This window comes from Balaenoptera borealis, assembly GCF_965194805.1.
Source record: "Balaenoptera borealis genome assembly, chromosome: 17".
NCBI lineage: Eukaryota > Metazoa > Chordata > Mammalia > Artiodactyla > Balaenopteridae > Balaenoptera > Balaenoptera borealis.
Genome location: NC_138876.1, coordinates 11,520,089 through 11,535,600, shown reverse-complemented (window position 1 = coordinate 11,535,600; position 15,512 = coordinate 11,520,089). Strand labels below are relative to the sequence as shown.

General features: G+C 38.2%; 1 long non-coding RNA gene across 5 annotated transcripts in view; it reads right to left on the bottom strand.

Annotated features, from left to right (window-relative positions):
* Nucleotides 1-5,221: 5,221 nt before the first annotated feature.
* The window catches only part of LOC309614575, a 57,608-nt gene continuing 47,317 nt past the window's right edge, over nt 5,222-15,512 (bottom strand). For 3 of the 5 annotated variants that reach the window (XR_014236284.1, XR_014236285.1, XR_014236288.1), the window contains one exon: nt 5,222-14,250. This is a non-coding gene — a long non-coding RNA (uncharacterized lncRNA). The remainder of the gene's footprint in view (nt 14,251-15,512) is intronic. The other 2 variants (XR_014236286.1, XR_014236287.1) reach the window with 2 other exon arrangements.

Below are 15,512 nucleotides of genomic sequence, written 5' to 3'. Positions count from 1 at the left end.
CAAGGACTACAGTTCCAGAAGCTAAAATCAAGGGCCTTTGCTGTGAAACAGCATGGGGTTTCCGTTTGTTTACATGTATTCTTAATTTTACAATTTATTCTAACTACTTATAAGGAGATTTAGAGAATGTAATTAGGCAATGAAGCTTAAATGTACATCAGCTTTGTTATTTATAAGAATAAAACTTCTATAAGAGGAGGGAAACAAACATCTGTTGAAAATGCCCCTTTATAACAGTCATCAACAGGAAGACACTGGAACTCACCAAAAAAGATACCTCACATCCAAAGACAAAGGAGAAGCCACAATGAGATTGTAGGAGGGGTGCAATCACAATAAAATCAAATCCCATAACTGCTAGGTGGGTGACACAAAAACTGGAGAACAATTATACCACAGAAGTCCACCCACTGGAGTGAGGGTTCTGAGCCCCACCTCAGGCTTCCCAAACTGGGGGTCTGGCAATGGAAGGAGGAATTCCCAGAGAATCAGACTTTGAAGGCTAGAGGGATTTGATTGCAAGACTTCAACAGGACTGGGGGAAACAGACTCCACTCTCGGAGGGCACACACAAAGTAGTGTGTGCATCAGGACCCGGGGGAAGGAGCAGTGACGCCATAGGAGACTGAACCAGAACTACTTGATAGTGTTGGAGGGTCTCCTGCAGAGGTGGGAGGTGGCTGTGGCCCACCACAGGGACAAGGACACTGGCAGCAGAAGTTCTGGGAAGTACTCCTTGGTGTGGGCCCTCCTGAAGTCCGCCATTAGCCCCACCTAAGAGCCTGTAGGCTCTAATGCTTGGTTGCCTCAGGCCAAACAACCAACAGGGAGGGAACTCAGCCCCACCCATCGGCAGGCAAACGGGTTAAAGTTTTACTGAGCTCTGACTGCCACAGCAACAGTCAGCTCTACCCACCAACAGTCCCCCCCATCAGGAAGCTTGCACAAGCCTCTTAGATAGCCTCATCCACCAGAGGACAGACAGCAGAAGCAGGAAGAACTACAATCCTGCAGCCTGTGGAACAAAAACCACATTCACAGAAAGATAGACAAGATGAAAAGGCAGAGGACTATGTACCAGATGAAGGAACAAGATAAAAACCCAGAAAAACAACTAAATGAAGTGAAGATAGGCAACCTTCCAGAAAAAAAATTCAGAATAATGACACTGAAGATGATCCAGGACCTCAGAAATAGAATGGAAGCAAAGATTGAGAAGATGCAAGAAATGTTTAACAAAGACCTAGAAGAATTAAAGAACAAACAAACAGAGATGAACATACAATAACTGAAATGAAAAATACACTAGAAGGAATCAATAGCAGAATAACTGAGGCAGAAGAACGGATAAATGACCTGAAGACAGAATGGTGGAATTCACTGCCACTGAACAGAAAAAAGAATGAAAAGAAATGAAGACAGCCTAAGAGACCTCTGGGACAGCATTAAATGCACCAACATTCACATTATAGAGGTCCCAGAAGGAGAAGAGAGAGAGAAAGGACCCGAGAAAATATTTGCAAAGATTATAGTTGAAAACTTCCCTAACTTGGGAAAGGAAATAGCCACCCAAGTCCAGGAAGTGCAGAGAGTCCAAGGCAGGATCAACCCAAGGAGCAACACGCCGAGACACATAGTAATCAAACTGACAAATATTAAAGACAAAGAAAAATTATTAAAAGCAACAAGGGAAAGATGACAAATAACATACAAGGGAACTCCCCTAAGGTTAACAGCTGATTTCTCAGCAGAAACTGTACAAGCCAGAGGGGAGTGGCCCAATATATTTAAAGCAATGAAAGGGAAGAACCTACAGCCAGTATTACTCTACCCAGCAAGGATCTCATTCAGATTTGACGGAGAAATGAAAAGCTTTACAGACAAGCAAAAGCTAAGAGAATTCAGCACCACCAAAAAAGCTCTACCACAAATCTGAAAGGAACTACTCTAAGTGGGAGAAACAAGAGAAGAAAAGGACCTACAAAAACAAACCCAAAACAATTAAGAAAATGGTAATAGGAACATACATATTGATAGTTACCTTAAATGTGAATGGATTAAATGCTCCATCCAAAAGACACAGGGTCGCTGAATGGATACAAAAATAAGACCCATATATATGCTGTCTACAAGAGACCCACTTCAGACCTAGGGACACATACAGACTGAAAGTGAGGGGATGGAAAAAGATATTCCATGCAAATGGAAATCAAAAGCTGGAGTAGCAATACTCATATCAGATAAAATAGACTTTAAAATAAAGAATGTTACAAGAGACAAGGAAGGATGGACACCACATAATGATCAAGGGATCAATCCAAGAATAAAATATAACAATTATGAATATATATGCACCCAACATAGGAGCACCTCAATTCATAAGGTAAATGCTAACAGCTATAAATGAGGAAATCGACAGTAACACAGTAATAGTGGGGGACTTTCAAACCTCACTTACACCAATGGACAGATCATCCAGACAGAAAATTAATAAGGAAACACAAGCTTTAAATGACACTATAGACCAGATAGATTTAATTGATATTTATAGGACATTCCATCCCAAAACAGCAGATTACACTTTCTTCTCAAGTGTACACGGAACATTCTCCAGGATAGATCACATCTTGGGTCACAAATCAAGCCTCAGTAAATTTAAGAAAATTAGAATCATATCAAGCATCTTTTGTGACCACAACACTATGTGATTAGAAATCAATTGCAGGGAAAAAACATAAAAAACACAAACACATGGAGGCTAAACAATACGTTATTAAATAACCAAATATGTTACTAAATAACCACTGAAGAAATAAAAGAGTACGTCAAAAAATTCCTAGAGACAAATGACAATGAGAACAGTATGATCCAAAACCTATGGGATGCAGCAAAAGCAGTTCTAAGAGGGAAGTTTATAGCAATACAATCCTACCTCAAGAAAGAAGAAAAATCTCAAATAAACAATGTAACCTCGCACCTAAAGCAATTAGAGAAAGAAGAACAAAAAACCCCAAAGTTAGCAGAAGGAAAGAAATCATAAAGATCAGAGCAGAAATAAATGAAATAGAAACAAAGAAAACAGTAGCAAAGATCAATAAAACTAACAGCTGGTTCTTTGAGAAGATAAACAAAATTGATAAACCTTTAGCCAGACTCATCAAGAAAAAGAGGAAGAGGATTCAAATCAATGAAATTAGAATTGAAAAAGGAGAAGTTACAACAGACACCACAGAAATACAAAGCATCATAAGAGACTACAACAAGCAACTCTATGCCAATAATATGGACAAACCGGAAGAAATGGACAAATTCTTAGAAAGGTATAACGTTCCAAGACTGAACCAGGAAGAAACAGAAAATATGAACAGACCAGTCACAAGTAATGAAATTGATACTGTGATTAAAAATATTCCTACAAACAAAAGTATAGGACCAGATGGCTTCACAGGTGAATTCTATCAAACAGTAAGAAGAGTTAACATCCATCCTTCGCAAACTCTTCCAAAAAATTTCAGAGGAAGGAACACTCCCAAACGCATTCTACGAGGCCACTATCAACCTGATACTGAAACCAGACAAAGACACTACAAAAAAAATTACAGACCAATATCAGTGATGAACATAGACTCAAAAATCCTCAGCAAAATACTAGCAGATAGAATCCAACAACACATTAAAAGGATCATACACCATGATCAAGTGGGATTTATCCCAGGTATGCAAGGATTCTTCAATATATGCAAATCAATTAGTGTGATACACCATATTAACAAATTGAAGAATAAAAATCATATGATCATTTCATTAGATGCAGAAAAAGCTTTTGACAAAATCCATCACCCATTTATGATAAAAACCCTCCAGAAAGTGGGCATACAGGGAACCTACCTCAACATAATAAAGGCCATATACGACAAACCCACAGCAAACATCATTCTCAATGGTGAAAAACTGAAAGCATTTTGTCTAAGATCAGGAACAAGACAAGGATGTCCACTCTTGCCACTTTTATTCTACATAGTTTTGGAAGTCCTAGCCACAGCAATCAGAGAAGAAAAAAATAAAAGCAATACAAATTGGAAAAGTGGTAGTAAAACTGTCACTGTTTGCAGATGACATGATACTATATGTAGAGAATCTTAAAGATGCCACCAGAAAACTACTAGAGCTAATCAATGAATTTGGTAAAGTAGCAGGATACAAAATTAATGCACAGAAATCTCTTGCATTCTTATACACTAACAATGAAAGATCAGAAAGAGAAATTAAGGAAACAATCCCATTCACCACTGCAACAAAAAGAATAAAAAACCTAGGAATAAACCTACCTAAGGAGGTAAAAGACCTGTACTCAGAACACTGTAAGACACTGATGAAAGAAATTAAAGATGACATAAACAGATGGAGAGATATATCATGTTCTTGGATTGGAAGAATCAATATTGTGAAAATGACTATACTACCCAAAGCAATCTACAGATTCAGTGCAATCCCTATCAAATTACCAATGGCATTTTTTACAGAACTAGAACAAAAAAATCTTAAAATTTGTATGGAGACACAAAAGACCCCAAATAGCCAAAGCAATCTTGAGGGGGAAAAAAACGGAGCTGGAGGAATCAGATTCCCTGACTTCAGACTGTACTACAGAGCTGCAGTAATCAAGACAGTATGGTACTGGCACAAAACAAGAAATATAGATCAATGGAACAGGATAGAAAGCCCAGAGATAAACCCACGCACCTACGGTCAACTAATCTATGACAAAGGAGGCAATGATATACAGTGGAGAAAAGACAGTCTCTTCAGTAAGTGGTGCTGGGAAAACTGGAGCAGCTACATGTAAAAGAATGAAATTAGCACACTCCCTAACACCACACACAAAAATAAACTCAAAATGGATTAAAGACCTAAATGTAAGACCGGACACTATAAAAACTCTTAGAGGAAATCAGAGGAAGAACACTCTGACATATATCACAGCAAGATCTTTTATGACCCCCCTGTAGAGTAATGGAAATAAAAACAAAAATAAACAAATGGGACCTAATGAAACTTAAAAGCTTTTGCACAGCAAAGGAAACTATAAAGAAGATGAAAAGACGACCCTCAGAATGGGAGAAAATATTTGCAAATGAATCAACGGACAAAGGATTAATCTCCAAAATATATAAACAGCTCATGCAGCTCAATATGAAGAAAACAACTCAATTTAAAAATGGACAGAAGACCTAAATAGACATTTCTCCAAAGAAGACATACAGATGGCCAAGAGGCACATGAAAAGCTGCTCAGCATCACTAATTATTAGAGAAATGCAAATCAAAACTACAGTGAGGTATCACCTCACACCGGTTAGAATGGGCATCATCAGAAAGTCTACAACAAATGCTGGAGAGGGTGTGGAGAAAAGGGCACCTTCTTGCAATGTTGGTGGGAATGTAAATTGATACAGCCACTATGGAGAACAGTATGGAGGTTCCTTAAAAACCTAAAAATAGAATTATCATATGACCCAGCAATCCCACTACTGGGCATATACCCTGAGAAAACCATATTTGAAAAAGACACGTGTACCCCAATGTTCATTGCAGCCCTATTTACAATAGCCAGGTCATGGAAGCAACCTAAATGCCCATCGACAGACAAATGGATAAAGAAGATGTGGTACATATATACAGTGGAACATTACTCGGCCATAAAAAGGAACAAAATTGAGTCATTTGTTGAGACGTGGATGGATCTAGAGACTGTCATAGAGAGTGAAGTAAGTCAGAAAGAGAAAAACAAATATCGTATATTAACGCATATACATGGAACCTAGAAAAATGGTACAGATGAACTGGTTTGCAGGGCAGCAATTGAGACACAGATGTAGAGAACAAATGTATGGACACCAAGGGGGGGAAAGTGGGGGTGGTGGTGGTGGTGGTGGGATGAATTGGGTGATTGGGATTGACATGTGTACACTGAGGTATATAAAATGGATGACTAATAATAACCTGCTGTATAAAAAAATTTAAAAGTAAAATAAAATAAAAAATATCCCTTGTATAAAACACTAGGAACTTTTCATTGTTACTTATTATTCATAACAATTGAGGTATATGTTGTTATTTTGCAGAGATTAAATAAATTGCCAAGATCACATAGTTATTATATGAAAAGGCTAGAATTCCATCCAGGTCTCTCAGACTCCAAAAGGCTTAGGCTTTTTCACTGGCTGTCATGTTAGACATAGTTTTAGTTTCTGAGGCAAAATAATCTGTAAATTTGCAGAGGATTGATTAAAAACGGGAATATACTAGGCAATAGGATGAACTATGTCATTTTTCTCTTTCTGTACTGTGTAAACTGATTCTATCCAAGGAAATCCCGTTCAATTCTACCCTCAAGACACACTTCTTTGTTCTGCTTACTCAGTTTTTTGCCAGCTATTTTATTTAACATTCAACATCATAGAATGTTTGAATTGGAAGAGGCTTTGAGGGTTGTCTGTTGTACCCTATGCATCTTAGATACTGTGAAATAAATGTTTCCAAATTTGCTCGAGTCTTCACATTTTTACGATAATTGAATTTGAGAAAGAGTGAGATCAGTAGGAAAAAAATTATTTGTGTAATATTTTGAACCACAGAGAAGCAGCTCATAACTGTTTAACAAACAAGTGAATAAATGAAAGAACATTTATTTTTCCCATGATATTTTTAAATTTAATTATTTTATTTTTTTGCTAAATGGGACAGGATAATGGTTCTAGCAGTGTATGGATTTTCTTTTTAAGCACCAGGCACTGTCCACTGTCACAATAAACTACTTAAGAAGAGATGACCTTTTGGTATTTTGCTTTTTTTCCGTGTCCTGATGGGGAAGAAACTGCAAACATCTTCTTTCATTATGTACGTGTTGTTGTAAACCTGGCTCAGGTACATAGTCACCTCTAGGAGGTGAGAGACATTACTCTCAAATCTCAATATCTAGAATAGGTGTGGTTCTTTTGGGCAATTGATTTACTTTTATCTGCTAAGAGCCAAGATTTTCACATTTGCCTCTCTATGTTAAATGCTAGGAAACTGAGACCCAGAGACACTTATTTTTCTGAAACATTTGACATCCTATGGCATATAGTTTGTATGTGAATTACATGTCCGGTTCTAGGACTTTTTCACTTTTTTCTGTCTTCATTTCCCATTTATCCTTTGCTCGTCTCTATTTTTAAAATCACGTCACTGTAAATATTGTCCGTTTTGAAGTAAGTTGAAATTTAAATAAATAAATATACACGTCAATATAAAAATATTTACGGACAAAAAGGACTTGAGAATATATGCACGTTCATGCTTTCAATGTTGCATATATTTTTTAAAATTAAAAGAAATCAATGATCACAATTAAATATTGATTTTTTTCCCCCCCTCAAAACACGCAAAAGTTGGCAATCTTATTTTAGCTTCCTCATTGCTCTCCTGGTTGAGGACAGAGCATTCCCACTCTACAGGGTTGAATTTCAGGTCTGCTGTCCAGAGACTAATCTTACTTTAACTTCCATTTAAGAGAAACAATTCCATTCCCAATCTGAATCGCCAATACCCTAGAATGATTACTTGGAGGAGTTAGCCATAAAGGCAAAAATTCTCTTTTTTTTATTGTCTTGCTAATGACTTGAGAACTGAATCTGGCATCCAGCAGTGCTTCTCTCCTCTTTGCCTGGTGAGGGAATGATTTGGTCTGCAGCGGGAGAAGGGCTCTGACAATGCGGTCTGGGGGGGCTTCAATCACAGGACACGGAGGTCATGGACACAGATACACTAGCAGAGCCTGTTTTCTTGTCTAAATCTTGGGTGGGAAGAAGATAAAGATGGGACTTAACAATGACATGAAAGCCTTCTCCCCAAAAGCCCATTAAACTGTGAGGAAATCATGATGGCTAAGAATTGTTTCACACTGTGGGTTGATGAGTGCTGGGGGCAGGGAAAATCATTACACACTCCTAAGACACCATAATTGTCTAGCCAGACTTGAGGATTCTTACAAAAGCCAAATAGGCAGAGCATTATTCCAAAAACTGCACTTATTTCAACTCCTCTGTTCCTCTTGGGCAGAAAGTCAGCTAGTATGGGCTTTGGACCATGCGTTGAATTAACCTAATAAATATCTAGTTTATTTACTATATTTCAGAAATATCTGTGTTTGTAGATTTTTTTTTTTTTGGTTTTATTTTGCTTGCTTTCTTTCAATGATTTTATACACGTATATAAATTAGTTAAATATATATCAAATATATATGACATTTAATCTCATTACATATATTTGTATATGCATATTCTTTTGAAAGCATATTCTTGAGTACCTGGTATATGTTAGGCACTGATCTAGAAGTGACGGAACAAAGATAGCTTCTTGCCTCAAGGAGCTCCCAGCAGAGTGGAGGAAATGGGCAAATAGTTCAATAACAAAATACTGGATAGAATAAGAGCAGGGACTTGGTCGGGAATGGAGAGAGGGATGAGCTCAGGAATGGTTTTAAAGACAAGGTTACATTTCATCAAGCATTCAAGAATAAATAGAAGTTTGATTGTCTGCTTTATACTCTTCCTACTTATTAAAGGGTAGAAGTGTACCAGTTCTGAAAAGAATGTGGAAGGCAGTCTGGGCTGAGTGAGTAATATATGCAGAAGCATAGAGGTTTGACAAAGTTTGAGGAACCATAAGAAATTCACTGTAACTTTCATGCCATTGAATACTGGGGCCTGAAGTTATAAGCATAAACAACACATTGCATTTTATAGTAAAACTAGCTGAAGATGACCAGGAGGGTTCAAACAGGAGAAATACATAGTGAGATCCATACTCCAAAGGCTTAATTGCTTTACATCAACTCCCAACAGTTATCAACATGTTGATGCTAAGGTATCTATTAGAGCTGTGGCCACAGTCTATGACAAAGGCAATACAGTTATAATTATGGTCTCTCTGTATCTATGGCATGTACAAACCAATCAGCTTCACAAGTTTTTTTTAAGACTAGTGGTGTATGTGCTAACTATGACTTGAGTGTTTCTCTAAAATACCTTAACTATTCCATGCAACATTCGTATTCGATGAGTATACGTGTCCATGACATTTTTCTCCCTTGATATACAGGGGCATCTGTATATCAAGGGATATAATATAGAATTAGTGTAGAATCAGCAAAGACCTATGATACACGGCAATCATCCATAGAATCAGGAATCATCCCAGGAAAATGGAAATATGGAGACATTTTAGCCTACTACCTCATATTGCAAATGGGTAAATTGAGTCCTAGACACATTAGGAGTATGTCTATAGTTGTATAATTAATCCTTACTTAAAGCTCTCTCTCTCTTTCTCATCTATATATATATTTTATTTATCATTCATCTATATATCATAAAAGTGGTAAAACTGCATTTCAAACAAAAAGGAAAATGGAGGAAAAAAATAACATTCAGACTCTGCCTCTCTAGCACAGCTATTATTATTATGTATATATATTACTTCTAATCTCCTTCCTAAACACATGTATGTTTAGTTGAAATTAGGGGTCTGATTTTATAATCCCTTTAAACTTAAATACACACAAGCATACTCACACACCCAAAGACACTTATCTTCCACAATAACACTCCATATCCTTTTATACTCTCCATCGATCCAATTTCCTACTTCAAGGGTCGTCAAATGTAACATCCAGGTTATATGCATATATATACATACATAAAGTATATGGGAGGCTATTTGTTTTTATAATAATAGGACCATACTAAACAACTATTCTGAAGCTTACTTTTCCCTCTGAATTTATCATGGGCCACTTTCCTGGTTCAAAGATATAGCTCTAATATTTTCTTTTTAATAGCCTCAAATATCCTATAAACCTAATTAGCATACAATTTAATTGTTAACCATCACACTGTCAGTGGCCATGAGGACTCTTTTCCTTTTCCTCCTGTTTTTTGTCTGGAGACAACTGGGAAAAGTATCTGAAAGAGTATAGAGGCTGAACTAAGAAATTAATGATCAAGATAGGAGGGGAAGGGCTTCCCTGGCGGTCCAGTGGTTAAGACTCCGCGCTTTCACTGCAGGGGGTGCCAGTTCAATCCCTGGTCAGGGAACTAAGATCCTACATGCTGCACAGCATGGCCAGAAAAAAAAAAGATAGGAGGGGAAAGGTCAACCTGGATGAGGAGGTAGTGACTCACTGCAATGGGAGCTGGAAGGAAGGAGTCCAGTGGTTAAGACTCTACGCTTCCACTGCAGGGGGTGCAAGTTCAGTCTCCGGTCAGGGAACTAAGATCCTACATGCTGCACAGCGTGGCCAAAAAAAAGATAGGAGGGGAAAGGTCAACCTGGATGAGGAGGTAGTGACTCACTGCAATGGGAGATGGAAGGAAGGATGTGCTCTGACACCATTACATTTCCGAGGCCATCACAGATTTATTTCAGACCAGTACATTTTTCTTAAAAAAGAATCCCAATCCATAGATTAAAATAATGAAGGATTTGAGACTTGAATGAAAATGCTTTCTCTGTAATTTTATCTGAAATTTAATTTGATTAAATTCTCTAAACTTGCAGCATTGTATGTCACAAAAGGTCCATTTTTCTATTCCTAACCATATTCCACAGAGTCCCACCCCTCTGCCCTGACTCCGTGTTACCCTCTGAGCTCTGACAAGGCTCGCAGACCTAACCTTGGAGCGTAGAATCAGAGCCCCTTAAATAATAAAGGTAGAGAATGAAATGATACTGTGATTAATAATAATAATAGACAAATAGACAATAGAAGACTGCGTAAGTGACTTTCTCTGAGAAGTTGATACAGTGAACTCATGTCAGCCCTGTGGATTATGTCAGCAACCAAGTGAGAAAATGCTTTGTTTTCCAAAGCCTGGTTGGTCAACATTGATTCCAAATTAAGAACTCTTTGTTCATCTGAGAAGATGTACCCGGTCATCAAGCATGTTCCTCCCACATGGAGCAAGGGAAAATATGACCCCAGGGGTTTCTGGCTCTATCAGGGTTTGTCGTGGTTTCTTCTCATGAGAATGAACACTCAGGACTCAGCATTTCCGTTTCCCTTTGGCCAAAGCGTGTGAAAATAGAGAGTAGTAAAACAACAATAAACAACCAAAAAATTACAGTCAAACCCTCTCTAGCCTCAGGAGGCAGTGTTTGTCCTGGCTTTCTCTGCTGGCCAAAGGACAGCACAGGAAGAGGGGGTGGAAAGTTCTCATTTTTTTTTCTCCATGTTAATAGCTCAAGTGTCCTTCCTCTGGATATACCCAATTACATTCAGCTATTAATTATTAGCTTTTGATGGTGGGCCTGTGATCATTTGGATGAAATACATTCATATCTCCTTTATATCAAAACATATATTTAGTAAATAGTCCTGAGTTTCTCTTCTTTTTGGAGTCTTATCCAAATTATTAATTCTAAACATTACTCTCTTTCTCTTTTGCCTTATCTTTTTTCTCCTTTTCTTCTTCAGCCTGTTCTTGCTGTAGGTGCTAAGGAAGAGTGAACTGATCTCAAGCTAGGCCATAAAAGAGAAATCTAGGAGATTCAAAAACCAGAGCATTCAGCTCTTACATGGCTCAGTTTTCAATTCTGTCAAATTCAAAGCAATAAACACTCTTCAGGTGTCCATCTCTCCACGGTGCTGCATGAGGCATGGAGAGGTGAAGAGGAAAGGCACAGGAGGAAGACCTCCATACACACATGGCCACCCTTTGGGGAGAAAACCAAAGTGCAATTTGATTAGGGTTGTAAGATAGACATGTACACGGTGCTGTGGGAACACACGTGCAGAAGCCATTTATTCTGCCTGGAGGGTTCCCGGGAAGCTTGGCGCTGAATGACTGGACTGTCCCTGGCAGTACAGATGAATAAGATGCTACCTTTCAAACTTTTCTGATTGAGACTTATAGTTCAAAATCTACTTTATGTACCTATCCCAAACACACAAACACATGCATATGCAGACAGGTTTTACAAAATAATACTTTTACGGTGTGTGATGTACCCTTATGTTTTTTCTTCCATTCTGTTTCTATTATTGTAGATGCTGGTTGAAACCCATTTAATTGAGTACTCTTGATCAATTAATGGATTGAGATCTCAACTTAAGAAATTCTGGAATAGAGCATGGGCTTTGGAGTGACACAAAACTGGTTTTAAATCCTTTTATGGTCAACTAGTAGTCCTGAGATTTGGGCAGGTTGCTTAACTTTTATGAGTTTGAGTTGCCCTGCCTATAGAAAAAGCATTAGTGACTACTATCTACTTGATCAGGATTAAAGGAAGTAATGCTTGTAAACAGCTTAGTATAGTGAAAGCTCAATAGATGGGTTGGGCAGAGTTGGGGAGGGGCGCACTAGGCACACTGACTGGTTTGGTAGAGTTGTCCCACCACCCAAAACAAGAGCAATCCGGTGACAGATATGCCTAAAAGTTTACAGAGGACAAGATGGAAGTGAAAAATAGTTTACCGAGGCTCTGCACCCAGATCGTGTGTGTGTTTGCATGTGAATTAGTCAGTGTATGTGTACATGTTTGTGTATGTGAGTATGTGTTTATAGGGGTGAGTGTGTGTGTGTGTGTGTGAGTGAGTTTGTATGTGTGGGGTTTCTGTGTTTGTGTGCTTCCATATGTGAGTGGAGGCTGGTGTCAGTATATGGACTAAATTCGATTCACCTTTATTCAATAACCTCTTAACCAGTCCCAGTGAGCCTTGGTTGAACCAACCAGGCCAAATCTTTCCTGAGACCTTCCTCTTTTCAATAGGCTACAGGCTTTCTATGACCTTGACACAGTCACCTCCACTTTCTGAACTTAATCTTCCTTACATATATACTAGAGCATATTAGACTAGATTAGTAAGTTTTTGAAAATCTCTTAGAAAACTGGGAGAAGTTTTTTTTCAAGCATAATCTTCCAAGGATATTGATATTTAATCATGGTCATAGAGAGAGAAATAGAGGTGTAGATACATAGTAATAGCGAACATTCATTAAGTCCTTACTATATTCCCAGCTCTGTGGTAAATACATGCAACAACTCATGTAAGACTCATGACATCCCTATAATGTAGTTACTATTATCATCCCCATTGTACAGAGGCAGATGTCTTGCTCAGGGTTACAGAGTTAGCCAGTGACATGACTGAGATTCAAATTTAGATACACATCCATCTAAATGCATATCTTTCTGCAGCTCCTTTACAGAAACCCAGGCCTTTGGGGACTGCATTTGAAAAACCCCTCCACTTAGATGATCTATTTGAGTTTCCTTTTTTTGCTCTAGCAAGCAATGACTTCACCAGTGACTTCATGAGGCTATAAATAAACAACTAACCTCTACAACTCTTTCCCACATCCAAGGATATATATACACATACACACAGTAAATATAAATATATGTTCATAAACACATATATATATACAAATATATATTTACCTATATGAATAAACTATGTATGAAAGAATAAACCATATATCATGGATATATATGAATAAACTATGATGAACATATATTACAAATACATAAGATGAACTAAATGAACGTTGCCATGATACAAACACTGAATGTGCAGCAGGTTCATGATACAGCCAGGACACTAATCAATGCCGTTTCCTCCGTGCCTTATATAACCCCTGGCCTCTGTCTCAGCCAGCACCAAAGACTGGAAAACAGCCAAACTTGGGAAGTGATCTTCACACCTAATCAAGCTTCCATTCTGCAAGCAGAGATGAATTATAAATCCCAGATAACAAATCAAGCCCTATTTATTGACCCCTCTCCTTGTCATTATGCAGTTCATTCTGCCATGGTTGAGGGCACCAGACTTTCTGTTTGCAATTCCAGGGTAGCATTCTGAGACACATTACAGAGCATTTATTTTCACTGAAACCCATGCTTAGCTCCAGGGAAACATGATTGTTAAATATAATGCATATTTACTATTGTGCCTTGAAAGAGGATTGGTGAAGGCAGACATTAATTTCTTCCATGTGGCTCTGAGCGCTGGTGGTGAATTTCCTCTCCGTACTTCAGGAGGACGTTGTGGTTAAAGAGTTAAAGGCTAATTAGGCTTCCTGTCAAAAGCAACAAAATCCTGGCTTCAGTGGATTCCATCTGACAAAAACACCTTTTACTCCGAGGCTTCCGCCTGGCCCAGTTTCCAACCTCTGTTTGGAGTGAGTGCTCCCTGAGTGAAGGCTCCTAGAAAGAGCAGAGGGTTTGTCTCCCAGATACACTGGAGTCAGGAAGTCAAAGCTTGATTTACATAGAAAAGAAGCCTGTGCTCTTCTGTCATGATTGCAGCGAGTGGGGCTGGAGACCTGGCAGATGGTGGGAACCAGACTTACTGTTATGAGGAGCATCGAGTAAGCGAAGCAGGTGGGGCAGTAATTCATGAGCCTCCCTTTACACATCTTTATTACAGGAAGTTAATAAAGCAACCTGTCTTTTTCTTGTTTGAGGATTAGAAACTGTAGGGAAAATGTATCTGAACCTCTAAAATCTCTGTTATGGGTCTGTGTCTCTCTCAAGATTGTTGGGAAAATAGTGTAAGCAAGCCTGCAAAGACGTTTGCGCTGTGCTTGGCACGTTAACAGGGCTTCCACTGTCAGTTTCCTCAATTCTTTCCCTAGCTTTAACTTCCAAGGACTCTCATTCAAAACCAATGTTTTCTACTTACCATCTGAATCACATGGGACAATAATAGCAAGTAATACTTGCTGAGCCCTTACTATATGTCAGGAATGAATCTAAATACTTTACATGTATGAATTTATTTATTGCCTTATTTTATCCTCCCAAACACCTAAGACGTAACTACACTTTTACAGAGAAAAATAATATACAACATTAATTGAGTACTTATTGTTCTGAGGATGTACATAACTGTAGTAATTTATTTTATCCTCACAACATTGTGAAATAAATCCTGTTATTATTCTCAGTTTTAAAGATGAGTTAACTGCGTCACAGAGTGATTACATAGTTTGCCTAAGGTCGTAGAGCACGACCTGGTATTCAGACCCAGCAGTGGGGTCCAGGATCTCTTGTTCTTGACCATTCTCAGGTCATGTTGCCTTTCCAGACTTAGTTCCCTCATTTGTAAAATTTGGGTAAAGCCATGGTACCTATATCAAAACAGTTGTTGTCATGATTGAATAAGATAGTAAGCTTGAAAACGCTTTACAAATGCTACCATGATATGTGAGTGCTAGATATTTTTGTAATTATGGGAATTATCACAGTGAAAGCATAAATCAATATATATGATGAGTTTATTGGAAGGGGAAAGACAAGATGAGCATCTATTGAATGCCTCCTAGCCTACTATGTGCTACTGTTTTTAAAACTCGTATTACCTCATTTTGCTATTTTTATCACCAATGTACAAAAGAACAGACAGAAGCTCAGGAAAGTTCAGTAATGTGTTCATATGACTCATCTGGGAAATAGCACAGGCAGAA